Source organism: Taeniopygia guttata, chromosome 2 (assembly GCF_048771995.1).
Source record: "Taeniopygia guttata chromosome 2, bTaeGut7.mat, whole genome shotgun sequence".
NCBI classification, from domain to species: domain Eukaryota; kingdom Metazoa; phylum Chordata; class Aves; order Passeriformes; family Estrildidae; genus Taeniopygia; species Taeniopygia guttata.
In genome coordinates, this window is record NC_133026.1 from 96,756,904 (window position 1) to 96,784,784 (window position 27,881).

Sequence of the window (27,881 nt, forward strand, 5' to 3'; positions counted from 1 at the left end):
ACCCCAGAAATAAATAGAGTCCACATCTGCAAAAAATATTGGAGTGCAGTGTTCATCCTCAGTTTGCAGACGGCACAAAACTGGCAGAAGTGTCTGATACAGCAGAGGACCTTGCTGCCATCCAGAGGGTCCTTGAAGAAATTATCTGAGATGAGCCTTGTCCAGATCAGCAAGTGGAAGTGCAAACTCCTGTAACTGGACACCAAGCTGAGCCTGAGCCAGCAACGTACTCTTGAGCCAAAGAAAAAGGGCTAATGCTCTCCCAGCATGTATTAGACAAAGCATTGTCAGCAGGCCAAGTGAGGTGATCCTTCCCCTCTATTTAGCACTGGCGAGATCACATCTGGATTGTTTTGTCCAGTTCTTGCTTCCCCAGAACAAGACAGACATGGACGTACCAGAGAGTCTGACAAAGTGCCACTAGGATGATGACAGGACAGGAGCATCTGTGTCCCGAGGAATGGCTGAGAGAGTGGGTAAGGCTGTTCTTCATGGAGAAGAGAATGCTTATAGGACATCTAATTAGCGTTTATAAGTTCCTAGAGAGGAAATGTAGAATATGGAGCCAGGCTCTTTTAATTGGTGCCCAGTGTGAGGACAACAGGCAGTAGGAAGATACTGAAACACAGGAGACTTCCTCTAAAGATCCAGAAGTTTTTCGTATAAGAACAGCTGAACACTGTTGCCTCATATGCTGCCCACAGCAGCTGTGTATTTTCCATCCTTGAAGATATTCAAAGTCCACTGCGGCTTTCGGGGGTCACTTGCTGCTGTCCCCCGTCCCTCCCCGGCCCCCCGGGACCCCTCCGGCTATCTGTCCCCTCAGGGAACCGGGGTTTGCCGCGGTCCCGCTGCACTGGGCTTACCAGGCAGCGGCTGGGTTAGCACGGTCCGAGCGGCTGTGCGCCTCGGTCGCCGCAAGGAGTCGAGATAAAGAGACGAAGAGAGGTCAGTTGTATGCAGTCCAGAAAGATTGTATTGCCTGAACAGTTGCAGGGACAAAAGACCCTGGGCTACTGCCCAGATACAGTTTTATACAGCAAAATTAAGAGATAAGGTCTAAACAATAGAGACACTGTTCAGCATGGGCTCATCAGAACCACCCCAGGGGTCAGGTCCAATGGGAACTGCTCAGGGGTGGGGAGAAGGGGGTTTACATAAAGATGCTGAAGCGAAACTTTCCCGAAACAATGGGGCATACATAAATGTATCTTTTCCTCATACCTAAATGTATCTTTTCCTCAGTTTCCAATTCCCAAGGCCTTTCTAAATCCCTTCCTCCACACTACCACGCCAGCGCGATAGCAACAGTCCACCTGGGTGTGGTCCTGGGCAATCATCTGTAGGCCTCCCTACTTGAGCAAGGAGATTGTACAACGTGTCTTCTGAAGGTCCCTTCGAACATTAACCATTTTGTGATTCTGTGACTGAAGTTTAATTATCTCTCTCATTTTTAAAAACACATATAAGGAGTGGTGTGTTATCTCTCTATCATAATTTATTTTTAGTTTTTTTATTTTAATTTAAAAATTGTTTTTTAATTTTTAAATTTTTTCTAAATTTTTGGAGAACAGGTGAAAGAACAGTAGATTTGACTTTTTGCACAGTACTTTAAAAGAAAAACATGGTTTTAGGAGAAAAAATAAGATATTCACATTGTTCCAGGTTGTAAACCATGAAAACTGACATAGCCTTGCTGAAGTGGAAGCACCTGACCTTTTCATGCACTTAATATTGTTAAGGCTAGGTAAATAATTTTTAAAAAAATCATTCAGAATTAAAATGTATGGTTGTTCTTTTATTCAACAACATAACTGCACAATATGTGACAGGCATGAATCACTTCAGGAAGAAAACATAATGGGGTCATAGAGGCATGCAAAGCAATGTTCAGAAGAAGAGAAGTTAAACAGAAGCCTGTACTACAAAAGCTAAACATTAGCAAGAAAGACAAATTTTGTAGTTTACTGAACTACAATTATTTACATTTTTGTGGAAAAAAAAATTATTACAAATTTTGTACTTAGGTTTTGGATTGGATTTTTTAAATTGAAATTATCATTAAAAACACATAAAGAGGAAAAGTAAAGGACCAAAATTTCAAGCATTGATAGTAAGAGGGTTATTTTAAGTGGTTGGATAGCACTGCTTTCTAGACTAGTTTAACAAAGAAAGTTTGAAAGAAGTACCGAAAAGCCATATAAATTGGTTTGGAAACAAACTATTGACTCAAAGATGAAGATTTATTTTAAAATAAATCAAACCACAACAAGGCTAGAAACTGAAAAGAATTTGGTATAGGTACTGCAAGTCTCACTTTTAGTAAGGTGATCATAAAAGTTTTAACTTTGCCATAGAATCATGGAAAGATTTGGGTAGGGAGTAAGTTTACAGATAACCTGTTTTCAAACTGTGTGCCATCTGCAAACTGGAAAGGCACACTTTCCACTGCACCAGATTACCAGATTAGTTGTGTATCTCTTAATATTTATGTTAAATGACTGCAAGAAGCTTCATCTGTACATTTTCTTATGATGACATTATCTACTATTTTAAATAACTCTTCTTCTTTCCTGGAATTTAGCTTTCATATGCATTTATCGAGAGAAATCAAATCTGTTTTCTACTTTCGTTCTGTCATACAGAGGAAGCCAAATTTTTCTCGTCTGTTGCTTTTTTTTATGATGAGTCTTTCTTTACTCTAATCATCTAAATAACACTTCCTGGCCTTATTTTAACTTACCATCTTGGAAAGAAACAGGTGAGAGTAGACATAATCCTGCAATTTAAATTTTTTACTGTGACTGTTACAGACCATGAGTCTGTAAGTCTCAGTGGAAATAGCTTTTCTTGATTATCTAAGAATAATAAATTATAATGTCAAAGAAGTATAGAATATTAAGTAAAATTATTTTACAATAAGCCATATTAGATTTTATTTCAGCTTCCATTAACGTCATCATTGTAATTTCCCTGCTCATTTTTTCCCCTAATATGTCTGTATGTCTTACTGTCAAGGTATTTTTTATATTTCTGATATTATTACTCTTGATTCCTCACTTTGCAAAAACTTTAACCTAGTTTTTTACATTACTTCATGCAGTATTATAGAAGAAATATGTTAGACTGTCCACTTTTCATGGATTCAAAGAAATGCCTTTCAATTACACCAGTTAGATTTTTCAGAACCTTTCTCCTATCAGCCAAACTAATAATAATAACCCTCTTTCTGTAGGATACTTTTTGCTGTATTTACTGAAGCTTTACTGTCTAGTCTACTCTTACAGCACAGCAGCTGTATCCTTAACTTGAACTTTATACAGTTCAAGAACTTTCTCTTGTCTCCTTCAGTGTCTGCTAGATAGAAAGTTGGCATGTAGATAAAATGAGTAGGTCTCGTTTTATCCCAAATCCATCTGTTAATTGCTAATGGATTTTTAAATTAGAAATGTTTAAGAATAGAATTTGAACCACTATTCTTCTCATTCAGATGACTAAAGTCTAGAAAGAAGTCTGAAATGCCTCACTTTATTAATTGAAATGTTTATAATGGATCCAAAATAATCCATACAACATTCTGTTTGCAAGATGGATCTGGGAGTTCATGCAATAAATTCCACAGAACTAGAATTATATAAGTTTTCCATTCAGCTCAGTAAATGCAGCCTAAAACTAACACCAAGGATTTATCTTAGAATTTAAATAAAGCTCAGTTTTTACTGTTATTTATTAAAAAGGAAGATATTTTTGTTTATCTGAGATTCTTTTAAAGGAACGAAAGCAAATCAAGCCAGAACAAATAGATTTATATGTGAGCACAAACACTCAACTATGGAATTGCTCCAGCCTTCATTTCATTTGGTCAAGGTTGTATTTCCCCTTGAGCAGCAAAGTAGTCTGCTGGCAGCGAATGAGGTGAAAACAAACAGACATAATTAGATATTGTGTAATTAACATATTTACCACTATAAATACTGATTTGGTGGAAATTATGATTTTGACAAATTTTCAAATTTTAAAGTGGAAAAGAAGAGGAATATTTTTAAGGAAAATATATCTGATTCTGTAGAATATAATTTAATCTTTATTTTTCATTTGTTACTCTTGAAATGTTGCATTTTTTGTAATGTGTTAATTAATATCTCACCAAGAAAAAGTCAATGTACACTGTTTTACCCAGTGTCATTACATATTAATTTTAAATAATTCAGTAATTGCCATTATGCTTTTCAGTATATTTTATCCTTCCCTTCATTTGGAAAAATATAATCGAAACAGACAAATTGTACTCTAAACATCCCATACAGTTCATCCAACTCCCATGGGACAGTAAACTTACCCCCACACTGGAAAATAATTGTGGTTCACAATGGCTCATCAGTGTTGTTTTGAAACATACTTAAAGGTTGAATTTAACAAGTTAAGGCTTATTTTACATCAGTGAAGACCTACAAAGTTTTGAGACCTGAATTGTCTGTTGGAGATGCTTCTCATTTTATTTCAGTTTATGATGTATGGAGAGTCTGGGACATGTAGGATATTAATTTACCTTCCTTCAGGTCACTGAATGGCTCTTAGCCCAAAGCTAAATAGCATCTGGGATATAATATTAAATATATGCAAGACATCCAGGTTTGAAACTTCTTCACATTTAAAAACTGTACAACCAAAGTCTTGGCATTTTTTCCCTACAAGAATACCTCTGAGAGTGCAGGTGGAAAATTTTAATTAACTTCGTAGGTATCTGTATTTTTTACTCTGATCTTCATTAAAGGCTTCTTGGTTATTCTGGTCTCATTGTCCATCTGCAGTACCCCCACTGACAGAAACATGAATATTGCATAGGGAAATTGTATATGAGGTGATTCTGTGGGGGGGAAATGAGGAAATGTCCTGCAGATGTAGCAGACTCAGTTCTATTTCTGCAAAGGCTGACATACCTGGAGGAAAGGAGGAGCATGGTATATTAAAAAAATTAACTGAGTGTACTTCTTGCATACTTCTGACTTTTAGTAATATTGCTACAATGATTTCTATATGACCTTAATAACAGAGAAAGTAAAAACTGGAATCATTGTTACTTTATAGGAAGAGACCATGAGAAAGAACATATATCTGTTATAAAGCCAGCCAATGTCTTTTAAAAGTCAAAGTGGATTTGGGCTAGTATGTTCACAAATTGTGACAGAATAACAATAAATGCCAAAATCAGGCTGGACAAAAAAATACTTTTGGCTTAATTTATTTATCTTTATCAGTTAGGTTTAGGAGTTCTTAATAGTAGATTGTGTCCATCCTACAGGAGTGGGGTATTTTGCACTTGTGCAAGAGTCATCAGGGATAATCCCCAATCACAAAGAACTACTGATGTACAGGCCTTTGACTCTGATACGTCTCTGTGGGATTCACAGCCTTACTTTATCCTATGCCTGCAGCCAAACAAATAGTAATTGCCTTATATTTTCCTATGTTCCCTCCTTGATCCCAGTCCCAAGATCTATTTACATTGCCATCACTAGAGTCAAACAAAAACCATGAAAATCTCTTTGGCAAAGAATACACTAAAGACCAAGTATGAGCAGTCTAAGCCATTTCATTTGATAGGGACAGGTGTTATTTTAGAAGCTAGATTTGCAAACCCAACTGTAATTCCACACTGATGAAAAACAGAAGAATTGGAGATTGAACAGCAATAATCTGGAAATAGGCCCAGCAGCGAAATACCGTTTTAGAGTAATACATCAGTGAGGGATATACATTTTAATGAGAAAATACAGAGGCCCAGAGATTAACCTGCAAAGAAATTCAGTAGCTTTCAGATAAGATTTCAAGTCAGACCTGATATTCATACCAGACATCAAAATGCATTCACATTAATTTGATTTCTTTAAAATATATTAATGAAGTCAGAAGCATTGTGTTTAACTCATATGTCCCTAGGAAGAAACCCATCCTATATTGCACAGAGCCCACCAATATTTATTAAAGCTTAGATAATAATCTGAGCAATAAAGAATCCTTCTTTCTCATAGTAAAAACACAATCTAAATAATAATAGTAAATACATTAACTTGACCTCAAAATTTATCATTGTATTTTTCTACTAAACCAAGTGTATCAATCAGTCTCCTTGGAACACACCGAGCACAAAAAAAAGCCCTTGAATAGTATTTGATTTATTTCAGGAGGACATTTAGTTACAGAATTTCCTAATTTAACAATAGAATTACAAAGATTGCATGTAAATTATAGGGACATTATAATCCGTGTTCCCTGTAGGCCACCTAACCAGAAAGACCAACAAAATGAGGTCCCAGATACCAGGGGGAGAGGCTGAAAGAAAGACATATCCGTATGGAAAAGGTTCAATTCAGGAAAGACATAGGCAAATGGGACACACATATAATCCATGGGCCTTGATGGGATTCACCCAGAAGTCCTATAGCTGCTGGCTGATGTCATTTCAAGGCCACTCTTGATTAACTTTGGTTGATCATGACTGATGGGAGAGTGGTTCTCAAAGACTGGATATTTCTGTAATGTATTTCCCACCTTCATCTTTTTTGAGCTGTTCAGTAGGGAATATACAGATCCTAATTTATTTATTACAATAAGCATGCTGAAAGAAAAGATATTTAGAATCAATACAACATGTCTTGATTCAAGTAATTCTGCTCCTCTTTATGCTTAAAAAAATTCTACAAACGCTCTCGCAGTTAAAGGCAGTGGGACGATCAGAACAAGATTTTCAGTTCTTAGAGGAAAATATTTTTTGCTAAATGAAAGCAAGCGCTGTACCTTAGACTATTAATTTCTCAAAAGGAGCAATCAACTATGGAACAAATATACTCCTTTGATGGTTTTTTAATGGCAATGGGTCATACAGTTGAGGATTCAATTTTATATTTTTATTAACAGTTGCAACCATTCCACTTCCAGACAATGCACTTTAATCTGGGACTTGCTATTAGTTTGCATCTCATCTTGACAGAGGCGTACCTGGAGCACCAAAGGAATAATTTAAAATTTATAATGGCTGAGATAAAAGCTGCTCAGACCTTAAAATAAAGTTCTGGTCTTCCAGCTGTAATCCACCAAATGAATATGCTTATTACTGAACTTAATTTCACACATATTTCTTACATGCTTTGTTTATTTATTTCACTCCAGAGCAAGAAAAATAATTATTTTATAATTATCACTTTTCATATTTACTTTTGAAAAATTGGGTTATTCAATAAAGGAGACAAAGTATAAACATTTTTCTGAGCCCTTTGATGTTCCTTTCTTGGACCATGTCAAGATTCTCATGCTTAAATATTCTTATCTAATTTTCAGTTAAAAATGGATTTAGACACTTCTGGACAGCATAATACCTTAGAATAATCCTCTACAGAGAATTCTAGGCAAATTTAAATTCCTATTCACTCTCAAATAAAAGATGTTTTAACAGCTGGACTCAAAATACATAACCTATATTATTATAAAAAAGATTATTACACTGATATAGAAAGTATATCAAAAGTTCATTCCACAGAAATTCACAACAAATAGAAAATCCCATTAATAGTGATGACTTTAGCCACATAAATTTATCAATATAGACATAAAAAAGAAATAAAAATTAATCTTGGACTAATATTTGTCATAGACCATCAACAGTCATATTTTCTTCTCCTCTGTTTGAGACTTTGAGACATTCAGTGATTATTAAAGCAGTATTTATTACTGAGCTCCCCTAATTGACCTAACAAGCTATATTCATTGCTAACCTGAAGTATCTTTATTGACAATTTTAACCTATGCTAAATCTGGCAGAAAATGATGTTTAGAATTTCGTTCAAGCATGCTTTTGAACACAATTTAAAAGAATATTTGTCTTATGGTGAAGAATCCTTGAGTCTTTCTTTCATGAGCAGGAACAAAAATGTGGCAATTTTTAAATTCTGGAAAGACTTTTCTTTCAGATAACGAGCCCTTACTTCTTAAAAACAGAAAAATACTGATGTCAAAAAACTCCCACAAACTAAAAGCCTAAAGGACACATGCTGCAGACTCTGATTAAATAGTGTGACACTGATTTTTTCTTTGTCGACTCCAGTGAAATTCTTGATTCTCAAAACCCTATATGTAAAAGTTATTAATCCATCACCTTAAATCAAAATGGTTATTTTCGAAATTCATCTGTTGAATTCACAAAGCTTACAGGCATCATATACATTCCACATAAAATGTCTGAGACATTCTTCATTCTGTTTGAAGATTTGGCATCACCACTTTTTAAAAAAGACTATGGGATGGCCTTCTCTATGTGTCTGCTTGCTTGCACAGCCATGCTCTGCTACACAATCTCAAATCATGCCTTTGTAAAATGTTGTAGCAATCACCACTTTCTTTTAAAAGAAAAGCTTTTTGTTCTGGTTCATTCACCAGCTCCATTCAGAACTCTCCTTGATGTTCAGTTCTATTCTCTGCCTTAGAGTGGAACACCTTTCTTCCTTGATATCATTCAACTACACCTAGTGTTCTGAGTCTCTATATGATGGGAGGGCAGAGCACACCACTTTTTTTGCTCCATTTTGCTGTAAAGAATAAAATAATTTTTAGGCTAAGAAAGCCTGTATACAAGACTTTAATGCAGACAGCTCATAGTGGGCAAGAAAATTACAATTTGATTGCTACAGCAGTCACCTGCAGATGTCCAGTATCCAGATCCTTTTGCAGATGTTGAATATATGTTTTACTGAGAATGGAAGAATTTGTTTTGTCCTTGAACTTTTATATATATATATTTATATTTATATTTATATTTATATTTATATTTATATTTATATTTATATTTATATTTATATTTATATTTATATTTTTTAATATATTTTAATATATTTATAGATATGTATATGTATGTAATCTGATCTTGATTACTTGTTGCTGCAGTAAACTTCCCCCAGTGTCCCTGACGTAGTTTTGCAATTTTTTATTTTTGTTAACTGTGAATGCATATCTTATTAACCAAAGTGACTGTTAGAGACCTGTATGGTACTGTAAGAGCAACTGATGGGTTATGGTACAGACAAGTTGTAAGCTGAATGGATTATTTTTACTATCCTCACTGCAAAGTAGAATTCTTCCCTGATTATAAAAAATTTTCCTCTATGCTCTTAAACCCAATTACTTTGCTACTGAAGATTGGTCAATGAAAAATATCATTGAAGACTCCTCTTAATAACAACTAATGGACAGCAACAGCATGTGTAAAACAAATTAATTAAACTTCAACCTTGGACACAACCATCCTATATCAGATATAGGCATTCTGCATCTCAAACTCTTGTGAGGAACTTTATTCACATTTTCAGTGATTTGTTTTCTCAAATTTCATCTCAGCTCCAAAAACCTAGTACAATTTTTTTTGGTCTGGTTTGTGATTTTTTAGTGGTTTTTTTGCCATTATCTGCATATTTGATCTCCATGAATTTTAAATATTACTGTTGTTTTTTCCTTTTTTTTACTGAAGGAAATAACACAAAGTAGGCATTTTCATATAGCTGCATATTTATATGTTCAGTTTTCTCTCACTAGATTGCTACCATTCCAACAAAAAAAAAATTCAGTGTAGTGCATGTTTTTTAAACTGATACCTTCACTACAGACAAATATGCAGTTTTTCATAAACAACAACAACAACAACAACAACAACAACAACAATAAACCCCAAAAAAACACGAAGTGATACTTTTTTGTATGGTAGGAAAGTAAACAAAACTACACTCCAACAAAAATCCAAGCATGGTAAAATGGATCATGATTCTCAGCACTCTACACAGGAACATATAACTGTAAGAGTTCTTTAATCCTTGTAATTCGGACTTCTCCTTCACAACCCACTTCAAATGGAAAGAATACTCTGGTATTTCCAAGCCATTATACCTTCATAACAGACTGTTAGGCAAAACAGGGAGACAGTATGTAAAAATCTCCCTCTCTCTACTTGTCTTAGCATGGCTGACTAGTTAAGGACTGATACAGTATTCATGTAAATCTGAAGATTGAGTTTTCTTTCACATTAGAAAATAAGCACTGGTAGAGGAATAGATTTTATTAAGCAGCAAGGACTTATCCCAGTTAATTTCAGCAAGCATAGTATCTCATAGGTGACAAACTCCATCCTGCAAGTAAAGCCACTGCAGGTCTGTTCCAATAGCAGACCAGGGTTCTATGCACATTTCCACTGTGAAAAATTGTGTTGACAGTATGGAAATGAGGAGGAGGTGAGAATTAAGAAAAGTCCAAATCACTTTCATTATCATTAATTTTATAAGTGAGTATATTTTGTAAGCATGTTACATTATATGTTGTTGAATAAAAAAGGAGAAAGAGCAAGTAGAGACTTTTCAGTCTTTTCCTGGTGTTTTAGACAGTACAATATCCTTTGCTTCAGGCACACCCTTAAGCAACAGTTTGTCTGAGATTGTCCAACTCTATTAACAGACCATGAGCTCATTACCATGAGATACATGGTAATAACCCCAAAGAAGTTTCATTAAGACAACAAATTATCTTTTCTTTGCCTAAAAAATATTCCTGCAGGAGCAGAGAAGAGAGGATTTTTTTTTTTATTATTTATTTATGACTATCTACACAAAAAGATCAAAACAATAAAAGTGTTCATTAACACATGAAAATCATATTTATCTTCCTTGCAGAATGCCCTTTAGCAGACTTAAACCATAAAAATTGTTATGGCAAACTGAAACAAGAAAAAAAAAATTGCTGTGTAGCTTGTTTTAGAATTATTTTCTTACACACATTTCCTCTCGGTGTCCAAGCAGTTGCATAATGGATATTTCTAGTGTATGTTTTTTATTTCTCCAATAAATCCTTCTTTTATAACAAGCCTGGCATTACCAAATTATGGAGCTTAAAGAATTTTTTTTCCTCCTTTTCTTTTTTATGTTTGATCGTTCAATTTAAAGGGAGAGAAAAAAAGGGCTTAGCCATAGTAACACTAAAATCTGCTATGAGGTAGAGGTCTGAAAGGTCTTATATTTCATTTGTACAATCTAATTCAATGACTTCACGAAACCTCATCGTGTATAAAAAGAGCTCTGAAAAGTCTGTGGATATTGAAATGGCATAATCTGCATATTGCTAATCTAACTGGAGAAAAAAAGCTCTGAAATCTAGTCAACAACCCATGGGGTTGCACTGTGTCTTCATACAATGTTATATCACCTCATTCTGGCTAGCTTTTTTTCTGATTTCTGTGACTGAGTCTGTCTTCTGTCTTGGATTTATAAATTATTCAGCAGAGGCTCCTTAATGCATTTTGACTTTCTAAAACTATCATGTTTTGCACTTGTATATACATATATATTTATGTATATACCTCTATTTAATTTTATATGCATATAATATTCTTAAAACTTGATCTGATCTTGCATTTTTTCACAGTCTAGCTAGAATAATTTTCTCTTCATTAGGAGAGATTACTTCAGACTCTGAATTGGAATATTCAACTGCATATTGCCTGCGTTGTAAAATTCATTTCAGTTGGAACAACTGCAGAAAGCAAGGAGTTTTATGTTTTATTTTGTGGGGTTTTTATTTTGTTTTGTTTTTGTTTTCAAATGGAATATGCAATTCAATGCCATGAGGTTATTAGCAGCACAAAGTAAATTATTTATTGTATGCTTTTGCAAATCTCTTGGAAATGATTTCTACACAAACCAGTAGTGAGAATTTTCAGAGGAAATCACAAGTCATAACAAGAAGAATGTGAAGTGGTGTCACCATCTGATTTGAGATGCCATGCTGCCTCCTTTGTTCTTCCAAAGGTCTTGGAGACTGAAAATTTAAAAAGCTTTTAGTTGTATCTGTCTTTTGGATATGCCCACGAGCAATTTCAAAAGTGATGCCATTAGTGCATCTGGAGTTTTCTCGTGGCTATTATATTCTAGGACTTTTCATTGCAGAATGTGGAAATTTTTTTCTAAAATGAGATTGTTTAGAGCTCTTAACTCTTGCTCTGACCTTTTGAAGTAGAACAGGAGTTACAATCCTTACACTAATGAAGGATTTTTAGCAATTAAATTACTTCTCCAAGCAACCTTCAACTATTTTACATCTAGGGAGACCAACATCTTTTGATGAAGAAAGAGAAAGTAGATATGATGTATGATATACTTTTAATATCTTTTCCACAAAACCCCCTCTCTAGACCTAAGAATTACCTGATGAGATGAAAAAATTCTTCTATCTAGTCTGCTAATAACAGTCAAGAAAATTGGAATTTAGGTGCTATTTCAATTCTAAAATTCAGAAAAGTGCTTATGCTAGTGGCTATGAAATTTCTTTTTTTTTTTTCCCCTTTAAGAAAGAATACATTTTTTGAGTCCTTTATACACTAATTGAAAGAAAGTTTACCAAAGTACGGACCATAATTCACATAAATGAACCCTAAGGTGGAAGACCTACTGCACTTCAACAAGAAGCTCCAGTCACCTATATGCCTGGCATAGAGGTTTAGTTATGTAAATTATGTATAAGCAATCATGTTTAAACAGACTTCACAGTAAATAATTTCACAGCTATATAGCAAAAAAAGTCCTATTTAAAACCAAAGTGAATACAAATTAAAAATATTAATTAAGTAGAATATGAATAGGGGAAGTATCTTGAAATATCACTGAACATATCAATTACCAGAGTAAAATTAGGTGTCACTAAAATTGGAATTCTTATTGATCTCAATAAGATTTTGCCTTCAGAGTTTTACTCCAAATCACCTTTTTTTTTTTTTTTTTTTAAATTAATACTTTCAGTGGTAAAAAAAAAATAAACTGAAATATATCTTATCTGGATTCCACACAAGGAACTGTCTGGCAGCAACAAGCATTACAAGACTTGACAGGATGGAATTTTAAACCAAACACAATCATATCAATCAGAGGGCACAAGCCAGAGCAAAACTTAATAACCTGCTGCCTTCTGCATTGATGACAGCAAAACGAAATCCATAAGCCAGGCAGTTTAAGGCAGCTTCAGTTTCTTCCAAAGCCCATATAAGAAATGCAGGTTTCACTACAGCCACAAACCAGAACAAGACGCTATGAAGAAAAACTGCACTATATTTTAAATCAGTTAAATGGGTATTTCAAAAAGCTCTGTTTCCTGAGAGCTAATATGCGCAGCCAAGGAAAAATAAAAGCAAACAGCAAAGACCAAAAAAAATTGACTTACTTGTTTACTAAATAGTTGAAATATACCAGGCAGGATAATGCTCTTCAGATAATTGCCCCTTTAATATGGAGAATTTGTCAGTGAAGAGCAACATTCCATACAATTCCCTGGGAATGTATTGTTATTCTATGGCAAAAAGGACCGGTGTACTGCAGAAAATTGAAGGACACCATTTTCCAGAACAACATATTTGAAGCACCTAACTGATAATGTGTGTTTAGTGATTTTTATTCTGAATTCTAACATGGTATGATGGGCCGTAAGAGGGTTGCATGTTCCTTTCTCATAGCACTTTGAAACCAAACATGGTTGAAACCCTAAAATCACAAATAAAGGAGTACTACCTTGTCATGAAGTCTCACTTGTTCTTCCAAGATCACTTGGCAATTCATGCAATTTTCAGTGACTCTGACTTTAGACATAATGCAAAACTAGGTCTGTATTAGTTTGGAGATTTTTAATAAGAAACACAACTGTAAACTTTAATCTATACTTGTTAATTGACAACCATATGAAAAGAAAACTATTTAAGACTCAATAAGATTAAACATAAACTTTATGCAAATGAGAAATATAAGGACCTGTCTGCCAATATTATAGTTAGCTGTATCACCTTCAAAATTAGCAGTATTTATAGCTACTCAATTTTACATCAAAGAATAGGGATTTGAAACTACAATCAGAGCTGCTTCCAGTGCTACTGTAAAATTACACCTGTACTTGTCCTGCTCACATACAGTCAATTGTGTTTTTAGTAGCAGATACAGTCTTGTGTTGTTTATAGGATGAGGCTAATGTTGATACCGCACTCATGGTTCAGTTCCTGCTGAGCAGAGCTTACACAGAATAAAGACCATTTCTGCTTCTCACCCCACCCCACCAGCGAGGACACTGGGGGTGCACACGGATTTCAGAGGGGATACAGCCAGAACAGCTGACCCCGACTGACCCAAGGGATATTCTGTATCATATGGTATCATGGTCAGTATATAAAGCTGGGGGGAGGAGAAGGAAGAGTGAATTTTTAAAGTGACAGCATTTGTCTTCCCAAATATACCTGACATGGTTGATCCATGCTGTCCTGGGGATGGCTAAACACCTGCCTGCCAGGGTAAGTGTAAAATCAATTCCTTGTTTTGCTTTAGTTTTTTGTATGGCTTTTGCTTTACCTCTTAAGCCATCTTTATCTCAAGCCATGAATTTTCTCATTTTACCTTTCCAGTTCTTTCCTCCATATCACTGAAGGGGGCTGAGCAAGTGGCTGTGTGAGGCTTAGTTGCTGGCTGGGGTTGAAGCATATCAATATCCACTGAGATAATACCATAATCAGTCCCCATTGAGAGAAGCTGGAATCTGCCTGTCCCAATTAAATAACTGCAAGACCATTCTGAAAGACATATTCTCCCCAGAGCATTGCAGAAATGTAAAATGAGCCAAGTGAATTAGTTGCAGTACATAGATGGCCTGCTCTCTGGCTCTCGGTATAATTTTAAGCATTTCTGAGATCTACTCAATCAATTCATACCTTTTGTGGCTCATAAGAGTAACAAATACCATTTTGTATAATTTTGTCTCATTTTCTTCAAAAACGTGTATTGGATTTAGCAGTTGTGCAAGAGTCAGGATTTAATATAAGATAAACTATTAAGTAACTAGATATATTAACTAGTAATTGTTAACTAGAATATTAAGACCTGGATTCTTGCATAGGTGCAAATACAAAAACTCAAACCAAAACAAAATAATGAGGAAACAACACTCAGTTTGAGATCAGGAGTAATCATTACTTAATGATGACTTAATGGCATGGATGAAGAATACACTGGAGTTTTGTGGTAATGTTGGCACATGATAATTACCTTTGAGTACATTTACTTTTATAGATCAAAGGAGTGCAATATATCCATAAATAATTGCAGAAAAAGGTCTTAAATTAGTGCTGATGCTGACATTCATATCCTACTCTCTCACAGAAAATGGGGCTTTGAAGTTATAAGATCAGAGTCCCCAGACATTTCTGACTTACCTCTAGAAATACTGAAAAGCGTTCACCTGACCACATGATGCAATTCCTTCCCTACAATTATTTATGCAGTGATTGCAGCCACATCTGCAAAATGTCTTATTTTTATCACTGTAAGTTATTTGTATACACCTTAGGCATTCAGCCGCTTCCATTATAAAAACACTATTGCAGCATCGCTGGGTCTGTGATAAGAATTTTAGTCCTCCCCTCATTTTATTAGGAACCATTAAAATAGACACCATATACATACATATATATACATATATACATATATATATATAAAAAATATATATATATATACACACATATATATAGCTACTCCAGCATTCATAGCTTTGTTTTCTTATAAAATTCATTCTTTTAATGAAATTTTATAAGAATGAATGACAAGAATGAAAAGGCATGTACAAAATTAGTGTATAAGCAGCCATAATTGTTTCGGAAATTAAATATGTGAAAGTCAGGAAATTAAATTCCTACTGTTAAATTTCAGTATTAAACCAATTCACTTGTGATCATGTATGGAAAAGTGAATTCTGGAGGACATAAATTGTACTTTTCCCTTGGTACAATTATTAGTAGAACTGATAAGGCAGTTTGACATTTCCCATTAGAAGAAGCAGTTTTAGATTATCACTAACATCAAACTTTAAATATATCAGCTTGGAATATCTGCTTTAGGAGTACTTCTTTTGTGTTCAGTGGATTTTGTTTTTCAAGAAGGCAAAGAAGAAGAAGAAGATGAAAACAAGCAACAAGAAGAGGAAGAAGAGGAAGAAGAGGAAGAAGAGGAGGAGGAAGAGGAAGAGGAAGAGGAAGAGGAGGAGGAGGAGGAAGAGGAAGAGGAAGAGGAAGAGGAAGAGGAAGAGGAAGAGGAAGAGGAAGAGGAAGAGGAAGAGGAAGAGGGAAAGGTGTGAAAAGTGACTTAATTGCAATTTGTAATCACTTCCTTAACAGATAAAGCGCTCTTTAGGGAACAGGACCGAGCATGGACCAATGGCTGGAAGATAAAACTAGGCAAACTCAAATAGGAAATAAGTTCACAGTTATTTTAAACTGAGTAATTTAAAGAAAACTACATGTGAAGTACAATGATATCCATATTTTTAAAGAAAGGAAGTGTGTGATCTTTCTGGAACAGGCTTTCATTGCACAGGTTCATGGCAAATACTAGGGAAAAGGTATTTTACTTGATGACCTGAACTATAAGAGAATGTAGTCTGCAAGTCCTGAGAGACTGAAGAGAATTCAGCAAATTGCACAGCATGAGTGAAAAGACCTGAGCAGAATAAGGCAGCAACTAAAATAATGAAATTCTATCTGACTAAGAACATTGATACAAAGACTTAGAGCTCCCTGGATTTAGGAGGAAAACAAAACTATATATGTAGTCCTGTATCACATCTGTTCTGTAAGCTGTGACAGTCTTAGAGCCTTCCAATGTAAGCAGTTTGGTGGGTGTGCAAAATATCACTGACATTCTCATACTCTTCCTCTAAATCCATTGTGATCTCTTTCTCTGATATTGATGGAATCATCTTAGTTCTGAGGTCATACTCAGTTACCTGTGACTATTATTACTAGCTCCTTACAATAGTGATAAATTATGATTTCTGAGCTTTAAATAAGATTTTTTTTCTTGTTGTTAACTGCTTTTTTTTTTCTTTCCACAATAAAACCACTGCAGTTCTCTTCTCACTGCCTGCAAATTCTCAGTTATTTCCTGGGGATGTGCCTGGCATTTCAATGCCAAGTTTTTAATGCTAATACATTTTTTTCTGATAGCAAGCTCCAACATAATTCAACTGTTCTACCTACTACATGGACACAATGCTTCAATGTTTCATAGAATGTAGCTTAGTTTATTTTCATACTCCCTTTAATCCATTTAATAAAATCAAGTGGCATGCTAATGGAAATTTTTTCAGGTGCAATGAAAGTTGTCGAACATGTGTTCACTCTCCTCAATACTCACTGTTTTGGACTACATGCAACCCTCACAACAAGTCTAAACATCTTCTTAAAAACTTTTTAGACTGTACCCTGAACAAGTACAAATTCAGAATTCAGTAAAATTCTGTAGGGTACAGCTAAGAAATCCTGAGATGACCTGTGGACACTAACCTTGCTAGACAGCTACAAGTTGAACTTGTGCAAGAATTGGTCCATAGACAGCTCACAAAAGGGCTACCACTCTTGGCAATATAATCACAACGATACTGCATTTGCATGCATAACAGATTATGAATGTATTGTTAATACATTCATTTTGGAATTGCTGATGGATTAGGATAAAGCGAGAGGGAAAGCATATGTGTGTGAATGATTGTAGGTATAGGAAAGGTGTAACAGGTGCAAGAAATCACAGAATGAGAGTAAAAGATTGTGTCTATATTATTTTTAGGGTCATTTCACTGTTCTCATTAAATCTAGCCCTTAATAGATGCGGAGTTTTTCCACTCCTCCCTTACTATTAGAGAATGAATGAGACAATATTTTTTCTCCCTATTGGACTGTTTCAGTCTTTTTGTCTCTCATTGGTAAGGCATTTTTCAATTTCACAGTACTCGCTAACTAGAAAAATTTTTGTTGACTCTATTCTTATTTTCAACCTCTAGTTTATGTTGCTTTATGATAAAGTTAAAATTCTTCTAGGTCTCATGCTTTCCCAATAGAGAGATAACCAGTTCCACTACCTGATGCAAAAGAAAAAGAAAGTTTCTTATCATGTGAATACAACCTTACTGTATCAAAAAAAATCTCATTTGTTTTGATTAGTAATAATATTTTCATTAAAAAGCAGAAGTAGAATTCAACTGCACAAAAAATGATATATCTATATATATATTGTTTTCCAACACAAAAATCTTTCATTTTTTAATCTTTAAGTTCTGCACCAATATCAACATTCAATATTATCCACTGGTTGTTTTTCTGTTGTTACCTCCTTATAGCTAGAATAGTGCCTAGAGCTTAATTTTAATTCACAGTGTATTAAACAAAAATGCAATAAACATCTTTGTCTTGGTAAATAAGTTTTCTTTGAATGTCAGCTAAATGTTCATGAAAGTTATGTTTACAGATATTTTTAGCTGTTTTTTCAAAGAGTATTCAAATTTTAGACTTCCAGGGATATTTATTAATCTTTTAATCTATTAATTTTAAGATTGCATCAAGGCTTCTCTGTACAATATGGGTGTATTCAACACAACTAATGATAAGTTAGAAATCTCAGATATAGCCTACCACATAGTATAAATGTGCATATTGACAAAATCATCCAAGTCTTCCCAAACTGCTTACTACTGGCTATTGCTCAGTGTGTTATAAGGAGCTGTGATCACAAGAATCATTGATAATATTTGGAAAATGTCAAGACGCTGATGACATCTTGATAAAAAGCTGTATAGTGCTTTCTTTTTGCTTTCCTGATAGGAACATTTGCTTTGTCTTTGCTCCTATCTACCTAGGAGAAAATATTGCAAACAAATATGCTGAAAAGATAATGGAGTCCCATATTTTTTTCTCAATAAACTTAACTTTGATTTGTAACTATGGAATAACATAATTACATTGAATACAGCAGCATTTTTACTTAAGCCATTAAATGACATGAAATATCATTTAGCTAATAATAATGCAATTAATCAATGAATCAAAGTTAAACAACGGTTTTCTGCTGATACCTATTATGTATTTATTTTCTGGGATTATTTTTTCTGGCCAGTCCCAACAATATTCTTAACATTCTTGGTAAACCTTAACATTTCTGCAAACGGTTTTGTTGGGATCCAGAACTACCAGCCCAAGCTACATACTGACGTCTTGCAATAGATTGAAATTCTCTGGATGACTCAGCCCTGGCTGGCTCTGATCACAAATTTCCTCCCAGGAGCAGAGGAGGCAGACTTGCCTGGGGTTATGCTGCTGCCAGCTTTGTGGAGGCAATGGCCCAGGCTAATTCTAGATGTGGTTAGTGCCAAGTTTGTGCTGACAACTCTGCTCCACACTGACAATGCAAATTACTGATGCCTCTATGTCCAGCCACTTCTTATTCCTTTTGGCACCTCAAACTGATGATTATAGTAGATTTGGAGCATTTTCATACTTATTCCTTTCTTTGTTTGCTGGAACAAGACTGTCAAGAAACTGACCCTCTGATCTTTCAGCTGATAATCACTACGTCAGCTTAGTTTGCTTTTGGATAGAGCTATCATATTAAATTAACTTTGTCCTTAGAGAAAGTTGTCATTTTCAGCTGTGCCATACAGGCATGACAACTATTAAATTGTAGGTGATTTTAAATAAAAAAGACTAGGTAAGTAATGTCCTAAAAGTTTTGCAGACACTTTCATAAGAACTCCTGTGGAAGAGCAAAATCATTAAGTAATTTTATACTTAAAGACACTATAAAATGTATTACTCTAGAAGTTCAAGTTAACTGGTGGTTTTGATTTAGTGATGCTCCATGATGTTTATAGTCTAATTTCAGAAAGTAGTATCATATTTTAGATTCTATTATACTTAATAGCCACAGTTGGAGCCCAAACTCAACATCTTTATTTTTTTAGCAACCAAGTTGTAATTTTAACACATGTCAGTTTCTGCCACATAGACAACTAAAAGTCCTTAGCAATTAAAGTTAAAGCACAGAAGTTATCTGTGGACCATCTCTCTTCTTGTCATAATTCTAGATCTTGAAAAACAAGATAAATTCTTGGTAAGACCAAAAAAAAAAATCTACAATATAGGCTTAACAAAACGATTATATGATGGTGTATATGTATAATAATATCTGTATTATTTCCATTAATATATCACAGAGTTTACAAGAGAGAGAAAATAAATAAAATTTCAAGCAATTACCATCATTTGGTTCTAGACAAGTAAACTGCATTATTTACACAATGTTTGCCCTGCTTGTGCCTGAGAGTTGACTGAGCCATTGTGTAATATCAAGAGTTGTCTGTCCCATTAACAATGAGGAGAAAATTCATCACCTGATATCCTACGTATTTCTGCAAGACAAGACATGAGACTCAATGCAAATTTCATACTACAAATCAAAATTCTCAACTAAAGAGGAAGGAAATGTTAAGTATGTAAAATTTGTTCTATTTGACTGAGATAGACCCCAGTTTTTGACTTAACTGTTTCATTACTAGTATTAGCAGATGAGGAGAAATGTTATGATTTATAATTTTTAAAATGTTGAGAATTAATTCTTCTTTTCTTCAATCAACTAGCAATCAAAATTGAAGATTTGCAAATTTATTTTTATTTAACACACAATCTCAGACGAATAAAGGAAAATGTCACTAACAGATTCTGAATATATGTTCTTCTAGAGACAAAAAAGACTGGATTAATTGACAGATACAGTTTGTCTTTAATATAATTACTTAATCTGTTACAAAAAATGCTTTAAGCTTTCAGTGGATGATAAAATAATAGGCTAGTAGAAATCTTTAAATAAGTAGATATAGCAGCTTCCCCTGAACTTAAGTACATGTTAATAGATCCCTTAGGGCAGATTAGAATGAATGATTGGTGTTTCTAAATATATTTATAGAACAATGTGGTTGTGATGGAAAACAGCTATGTAACCATTTTGGTTGTTATTATTATCTATAGTGATATAGAAATGCAAAAGCATAAAAATAACACTCATGAAAATGTATAAGGAAAAGAAAGAAAGGGAAAGAATGGACAAGAGTGGAAAGATAACACCTGTAGATCCAGCAAAGAGACTTGATTGATATCCATTGATTGAGGTGATGGTTGCAGTTGTTGTCCATCAAGGGTGGGGGTAAGCCAGCAAAAAACAAAGTTCAATGGGTTAATACACGTTTAGGTGTAGGTGGAATGCCCAAGCACGTCTCTGGGCAGGAGGGAATTTTATGCTGCCTTTGTAGCATTGTGATTCTGTTGCAACATTGTGGATTCGTGGGCAGCCTTTGGTGGAAGGCCTCAGAAATGGGCCTGGGGCACTTTGGGGGGGCTCTGAAGGTTTATCACCCCTTCTGGGACATGACAACTGCCTCTTATGTCAGCATAACTGTGTGAGTTATGTCCTATCAGATGGGATGAAACTCATCTTGTCCCCTCCAGGATGCGCAAACATGGCCCCAGCAAAGCTGCCTGCTGCATCTGCAAATGGCTGATTGTTTTGAGTCATTTAACATTTCCCTCACTCAAAGTTGCTTAGCATAAAAAACGGCTTTGTCTTTAGAAATTTATATTATTCCTATCCATCTGTTCATTCCATATAAAATGGACAAGCTAAATGCTTTTCACAGCTAAAACCCCCAAACCTATACTGAAAAAAACCAAATTTTCCCATTAGAAATTAATTTCACATTTTAACTGTATCTGGATGCAAACCAATAAGTATAAATTGTTTCATAATCAGCTGAAGGAAAAAAAAAACCCACCTTTGGGTACTACTATTATTCTTGAAAAAAGAACACGTCATCAAAGATGTAAATAGTTAATAAGGGGGTGCAGAAGGCATGCGTGAGTCTTGACTGAATGTGGTTAGTGGTAGGATGTTTTTGGTTTGTTTCCTTCAAGTTAGAGTATAGTCACACGAGGGAAAAAAAGAAGAAATTATCAGAGCAGTGAAGGAGAAAATAGACCCTTAAATAATGAATATCTGAAGTAATTGACCCCATTAAACACTTGGGTATATTAGTAGTACTTTTTAAAGACAATAGTTCTACATCTGTCATTTGAAGTATGTTGCAGTTTGTGCTCTGTAGGCAACACCCAACCAATATAACTCATAACAGGCTGAGCTTTTATTTTCCAATTGTTCCCTGTTCTATAGCTTGAGCAGCCATTCAGCAGGACTTTCATCCTGAACAGTTATTGGTATTCTGATGTCAGAAGTCACAAACCACCTGTGAGCAATTTTGTTCTAAAACCACTAGCCCCAGCACATCTATTTGTTTTTTATAGTGACTTGAAAAAAACCCTCAAAACGCTATTGACAAAGGAAACAGTTTTGCTAAAACTTTCACATAAATATTCTAAGTGGATCAATAGTACAAACACTTGATCAAATACCTACCAATCAGAAAGTAAGCACAGCACTGCTGATACCAGTAGAATCTGAAAAAATAGCATTCTTTTGACATATATAACCCTTCTTCCTAAGAGATAGCAACACATTTTCATTCTAGTTGGTAGAATCATGGTATATGTTGGAGCTTCTTGCAATACTTCAGCTAAGAGTAGGAGACATTTTTTCCCCTTCCTAATAGAAAGTGAATTATTCCAGAAGTTTGAAAAGTTATAAAGATGCTTGCAAACAGTTTTATTTCCTAGTTATGAGTCACAGGGTGCATTTCAGATTTCCTTTATTGTTTCTTCTTTTTAAACTTTCTATTAATGTTGAAATTCTACATCTTGTTTTAACTGGATTTCTGTCATGAAAAGCAAGCATGTCATACAGAGATTTCCTCAGAAAAAAATAGTCTGTAATCATCACTCCCCTCATCCCTTGTAGAAGGTTTCTAAATCAAGAGCTTCCATTTAATCCCAGCATCATGATTTATTTTATTTCAGCTGACTTCCATGTATAATGATTGTCAATGTCATGCTGACCTTCCCTTGTCTTCTACTTTCGTATGTCTCTACCATGGGAGAAAGAAACCCTTTATTATTAATAGACTATTTTGAATTTTTCTGCACATCTATCTTGGAATCACAATAAGTCAATATTCAATGATATATGCTGCCCTGTCTGTCATTTTTAATCACAAATTGCACACTCCCTGTAATAATTATTGTAATGGTGAATGAATCATGCACCTTGATAATAATAAGGTCTTTCAATGCATCTAAAATAGATGGGAATTTCCCTTGAATTTTAATGACTGTATTTTAATAACTGTCATTCTGACATGTAGGTGACTTTGCGTTAGTAGACAGTAGTTATTAGTGGGCATATATAGATTTTTAATTTTTTGGGAGATTAGGGTAACCAGAAATGGACCAAGGCAATAAAAAAAAATAATAAAATGAATCAGGATTTTGCAATCTAAAATGATTCTTTGTGATAGAAATTATAGTTTATCCTAAAAGAGAATGACAACTTGCAAAACACTGAAGGATATGATGGTTTCCTTTGACTAGCCTTTTTTTTTGGTGGGAGTTGGGGTTGTGGGGTGTCAATTCACCCCTTCTGGTTTAAACTCTTTAAATTAAACAGAATTCAACGGTAAAAGAAATAATTTTAAAAATGCCAACAAACCAAAATGAAATTTAAAAAAAAATCAAAAAACAATAAGGATATCAGTAAAAAAAATCATCACTTAAATTGATCATATGAAAACATATCACAAATACTTCAATTTTACTTAAGAGATGCTTAGCATATCCCAGTATTAGGAAAGAATGTAAGAGAATATTATCTCTCCATGTGGAAAGCTCTGCCAATTCACACTGAGCCTGCTCTCAATGTTATGAAACAGAATGAATGTTAACCACAAAAGAGAATAGAAGCAAATTGTAAACACACATTATGGATTATATAAGGAAAATGCTATATGCATTTAGAACACACTAAAAGAATTTTTATTTTGCTACAGATGAACATGGACTTCATTTACATCCATGTATCTTAAAAGCATTTTTGTTGTGGTTTTAGTGGGGTTTTTTGTAAAACACATAAAAAGCAGTTTAAGAATGGAAAAACCTAAGATTTATTAATATAAAAAAAAGGTGAAAGGAATATCTCCAAAAAAGAATTGTTTTGTTTTGCTTTTGCTTTTGCTTTTGCTTTTGCTTTTGCTTTTGCTTTTGCTTTTGCTTGTTTTGGGAGGGGGGGTGTTTTAATAAGCATATGCCTGTGAATTAAACTATATATTTCATACATGCTATTTTTTGGGGGGTAAAATGCAGGACACTGTTTCAGAAAATAAGAGGCAAGAGGGGAGAGGAAGCATCTTTTTCCTTTCTTACAAATCCAGCTAGATAAAGTAATGCTAAAAAAGCTTTGCAACAGCAAAGGGCCTTTTGTATTTCTGGTGTATTTTACCAAAGCTTGAGTTTAATACAATGTTCCTTTCTTCCCTTTTGGCTTCAAGAGTTTCACTTTTGGACTTTGGAATCATGAAAATGAAGGAATTGGATAATGGATTGGATAATTAAGTCATAATTCATCAAAGAAGATGAGTATTTGCATGCATTTTAATGAATGCATTAAAATGCATGCATTTAATGCACTTTGTACTTAGACTAGAATACATTTGAATGCTTTGTAAAGCATGGACAAAGCAAATTTATTTTAGGATAAGATGGTCCCATATCCAATGTAAATCTTCAAAAACATGGATTATATGCTATTGATCCTTCATGATCTTCCCAGCTCATATGCTAGTTCTCTTCTACAGGCTAATTAGAATTTTTAACAAACCCAGGTATGAGATGGTATTTATATCTGCAAATAGGAGTTTTCATATTATATATCTTACATTAAATAGAACCAATATCATGCTTTTTGGATATTAATATTTAGGGTTTGTGATAATGGTTTGTTTGTGATAATGAAGCATCTTTTGGTCTAGCTCTAAATCTCAGTATTTCTATGTAATGTAATTATATCTATTCCTTATAAATAAGGTTAGGGGAACAAGACTAAATGCATGCTAGTTGATATTAAGAATAAGTCACAATCCTTGCTTGCTGCAGGGTTAGTGAGGCAAAGCTAATAAACTAATCTATGAAGCTGAAAACTAATAAACCTCAGGAGCAAAAAGTATTTCTCTCATAATTGAAAACAAGATATTTGTGAGCCAATGGCAATCACACTACAGAGTTCAGTGAATAAAGCAAAGTCTCTAAAGACTGAAAATACCAGGTATTCAGCTTCAGGAAAGAAAGAGGAGGGCAAAGATTTACAGAAGAGTATATTCATTACAGAGAATAGTCATTGTTGAAACATACATTTCAACAATGCCATATGCTGAAATACAAATATGCTGAAGTAAAGGGGAAGTGTTTATGTAATTTATCTTCTATAACTTCATAATTTTATTTGCACCTTACTTAGGTTTCTTGCATTTCAGAAGATGTAAAATGGATTTCAGTCTGAAGCACTGCTGAGGACAGAAATCCTTGTTTCATCTGGGCTGTGTTGTAGCTATCTTTAAACAGCAAACTAGGTTTTTTCTTGTTTGGTTCCATGGCCATGGTCCCAGAGTAGCCACAGTGTAAGTGTGTAAGGCACTGGCCTTGCTTTAGGAACAGATTAGCTCGCTCCCCCAGCACTCAGGCACAGAACATATGGTCCCTACAGCCCACCACTGCATGGTCCATTTATGAAAGCCACCAGGGAGATGCTTTGCCCCAGCTTGGCTCCTCTGAAAAGTTCAACAGCACCATCCACCTGCACTGGGCACACAAGACACAACATGAGTGCCATCTAATCTAAAGCAGGAACTCCTCAGGCACTTTGCATCTGAATTTTTCCCTTTATGTTGTTTAATTTAGCATTAGTGTATAGATTTGGAACTTGAAGACAACCAGCCTGTATCTGTTTGCTGCAAAGTTCAGTGTTTAGTGTTAGTTTACCACCCATGAAAGGATATGGTCTTCACAGCAGTTAATGAGAGGTCTGGATTTGCAGTTTGAAATACATAAGGAAAGATGTAAAAAAAGATATGACAATGCCAAGGTATGGCTGAACTCAGCAGATCACCTCAGTTAGAAATGACTAGATTTTGACAGCAATAATTTCCATTGCTGTTGCTTGGGCACATTCCTTTGATAAGAGCAAAGAGAGGACTAAAGATGAAAATTAAAATTGAGGAGTACCATAGGTGTTGTTATATATTTCAGGTGCATATGACCAAAACAGAATGATCAGCAGCTAAATAAAAGTTTATACAGGTAACTATTCAAGCTGTCATAATACTGAAAGAAAGATGGTCAAAGTAGTGATTGCCAGGGTAGGGTGTTTACTGTAAAGTAAGCACCTACAGCCTGTGCAGAAGGATAATTTCCCATACTGAATTGTTTACATATCCACATAGCCACATTCAGTGTCTTAATTTCAACAGAATTCAAACTCTGACATCATTTGTGTCTCATAATCTTTTTCCCCCCAAACCCTTATAGAGAAAAGTGAATGTGGAGATTGAATATGAGTTGAGTATGATGGGACACATGAGTAAAGGGAAATCAAGTGATTGCTGAGGATCCTTTTTCAGAAATAAAAAGGAAACTGCTATAACAGTTGTTTAACCTTTTTATGGTATTATTAAAATTTCATATATAATCATATTATTACTATGATTAAATTTACAATGAGAGTAAATAGATTTGTTAATGTATCAGGACTCACTACTTCATTGGGTGGGTGAAGTCTTCAGAGTAGGATGGCAACTAATATATAATGTTTATATTCTATTTTTCTATATCAATGGATCCTCTCACTGTGACAAGGTGAAGTCATAGGAAGGGAACCTCAGTGCTGCCCTAGAGACTGAAGAGTTAATGCGGCTATTTAATTTAGTTCCCTAAAAAATTAATTTATAGTTTTTTATATATGTGTATGTTAATCTGTCCTTATTAGCAGCATAAAAGAAGCTCTTATTCCACTGCATCCACTGGAAGTGTTTCGTACTGTACTGCAGCATTTATTTCCACTAAGTTTTCTAGAGAGCAAAAGAGACCAAGTATGGACACTCCCCGTAGAACAGAAAGAAAGAAACAGAAAGAAATTGTGCAGATACATTTAAACTAGCATTTTTTCACTTAATGGTTTATAAAATAGGTGAAGTTTATTTAACAGAGAAAGAAACCAATCTCCACCAGAAAATCACAAAAAAAAAAAAAATCCCTACCTTTTCCTCTCTCTCTTTCTCTCTTTCCCTCTTTATCCCTTTCTCATTTTGGCAGCTTGGTAGGGTTGAACTTGCAGGTCCTTTTGAGACTTCCAATGTTATGCTGTCAAACAGCCTTAGAATAATGAAAATATTGGGTGAAAAGCCACCAATTAAAATTAATTAGTTATTCTGTATTGGAAGGTAAAATTAAGGTTCTTTGATTGAAACTGAAAACTTAAGAAGTATTTTATTTAAAGACCCAGTGTATGAAGGGGAGAAGAATAAAATGTCTTTAAAATACTTCTTTCTTTTCCAGGTTAGAGCCAATGCATTTTTTATTCATTTCCTACAGATGGCAAAACCTTCAGTAATGATTAATCCCAAAACAGGTAAGATGCAGCAAAATACAAACATTTTGCTAAACTTTGTTCTTAGACTCAAAGCAGGCCCTACTTTCATGTCATTTTCCTAAGGCTTTTTTACAGATTGCAAGTCCATCCTCATTTCTGAAGCTTTCATTCACAATAATCTATTCAAAATAATTTTTCTCCTTCATTTTTTAAAATGAAATCTTCTTTGTGTGGTTTTAGCCACTCTTGTAAGGAAGTATTCAAAATTTCTCCACCTATCAATTGTTTTATGTGTTTAATTGAAAAACAATAGGATAATCCTGTATTAAAGCTGTTTGCTCAGGGCAAAATCTTCAGGAGTTGTCCTTAAAAAAAGTAAACCTTAACAAAACAACAGAGTAAGCACAAAAAGAGTATTTTACTTTACAA

General features: G+C 34.4%; 1 long non-coding RNA gene across 1 annotated transcript in view; it reads left to right on the forward strand.

The window, feature by feature from the left end:
• Positions 1-80: 80 nt before the first annotated feature.
• The window catches only part of LOC115493835 (uncharacterized), a 29,386-nt gene continuing 1,585 nt past the window's right edge, over positions 81-27,881 (forward strand). Inside the window, exon 1 of the long non-coding RNA XR_003958801.4 lies at positions 81-27,491. This is a non-coding gene — a long non-coding RNA (uncharacterized lncRNA). The remainder of the gene's footprint in view (positions 27,492-27,881) is intronic.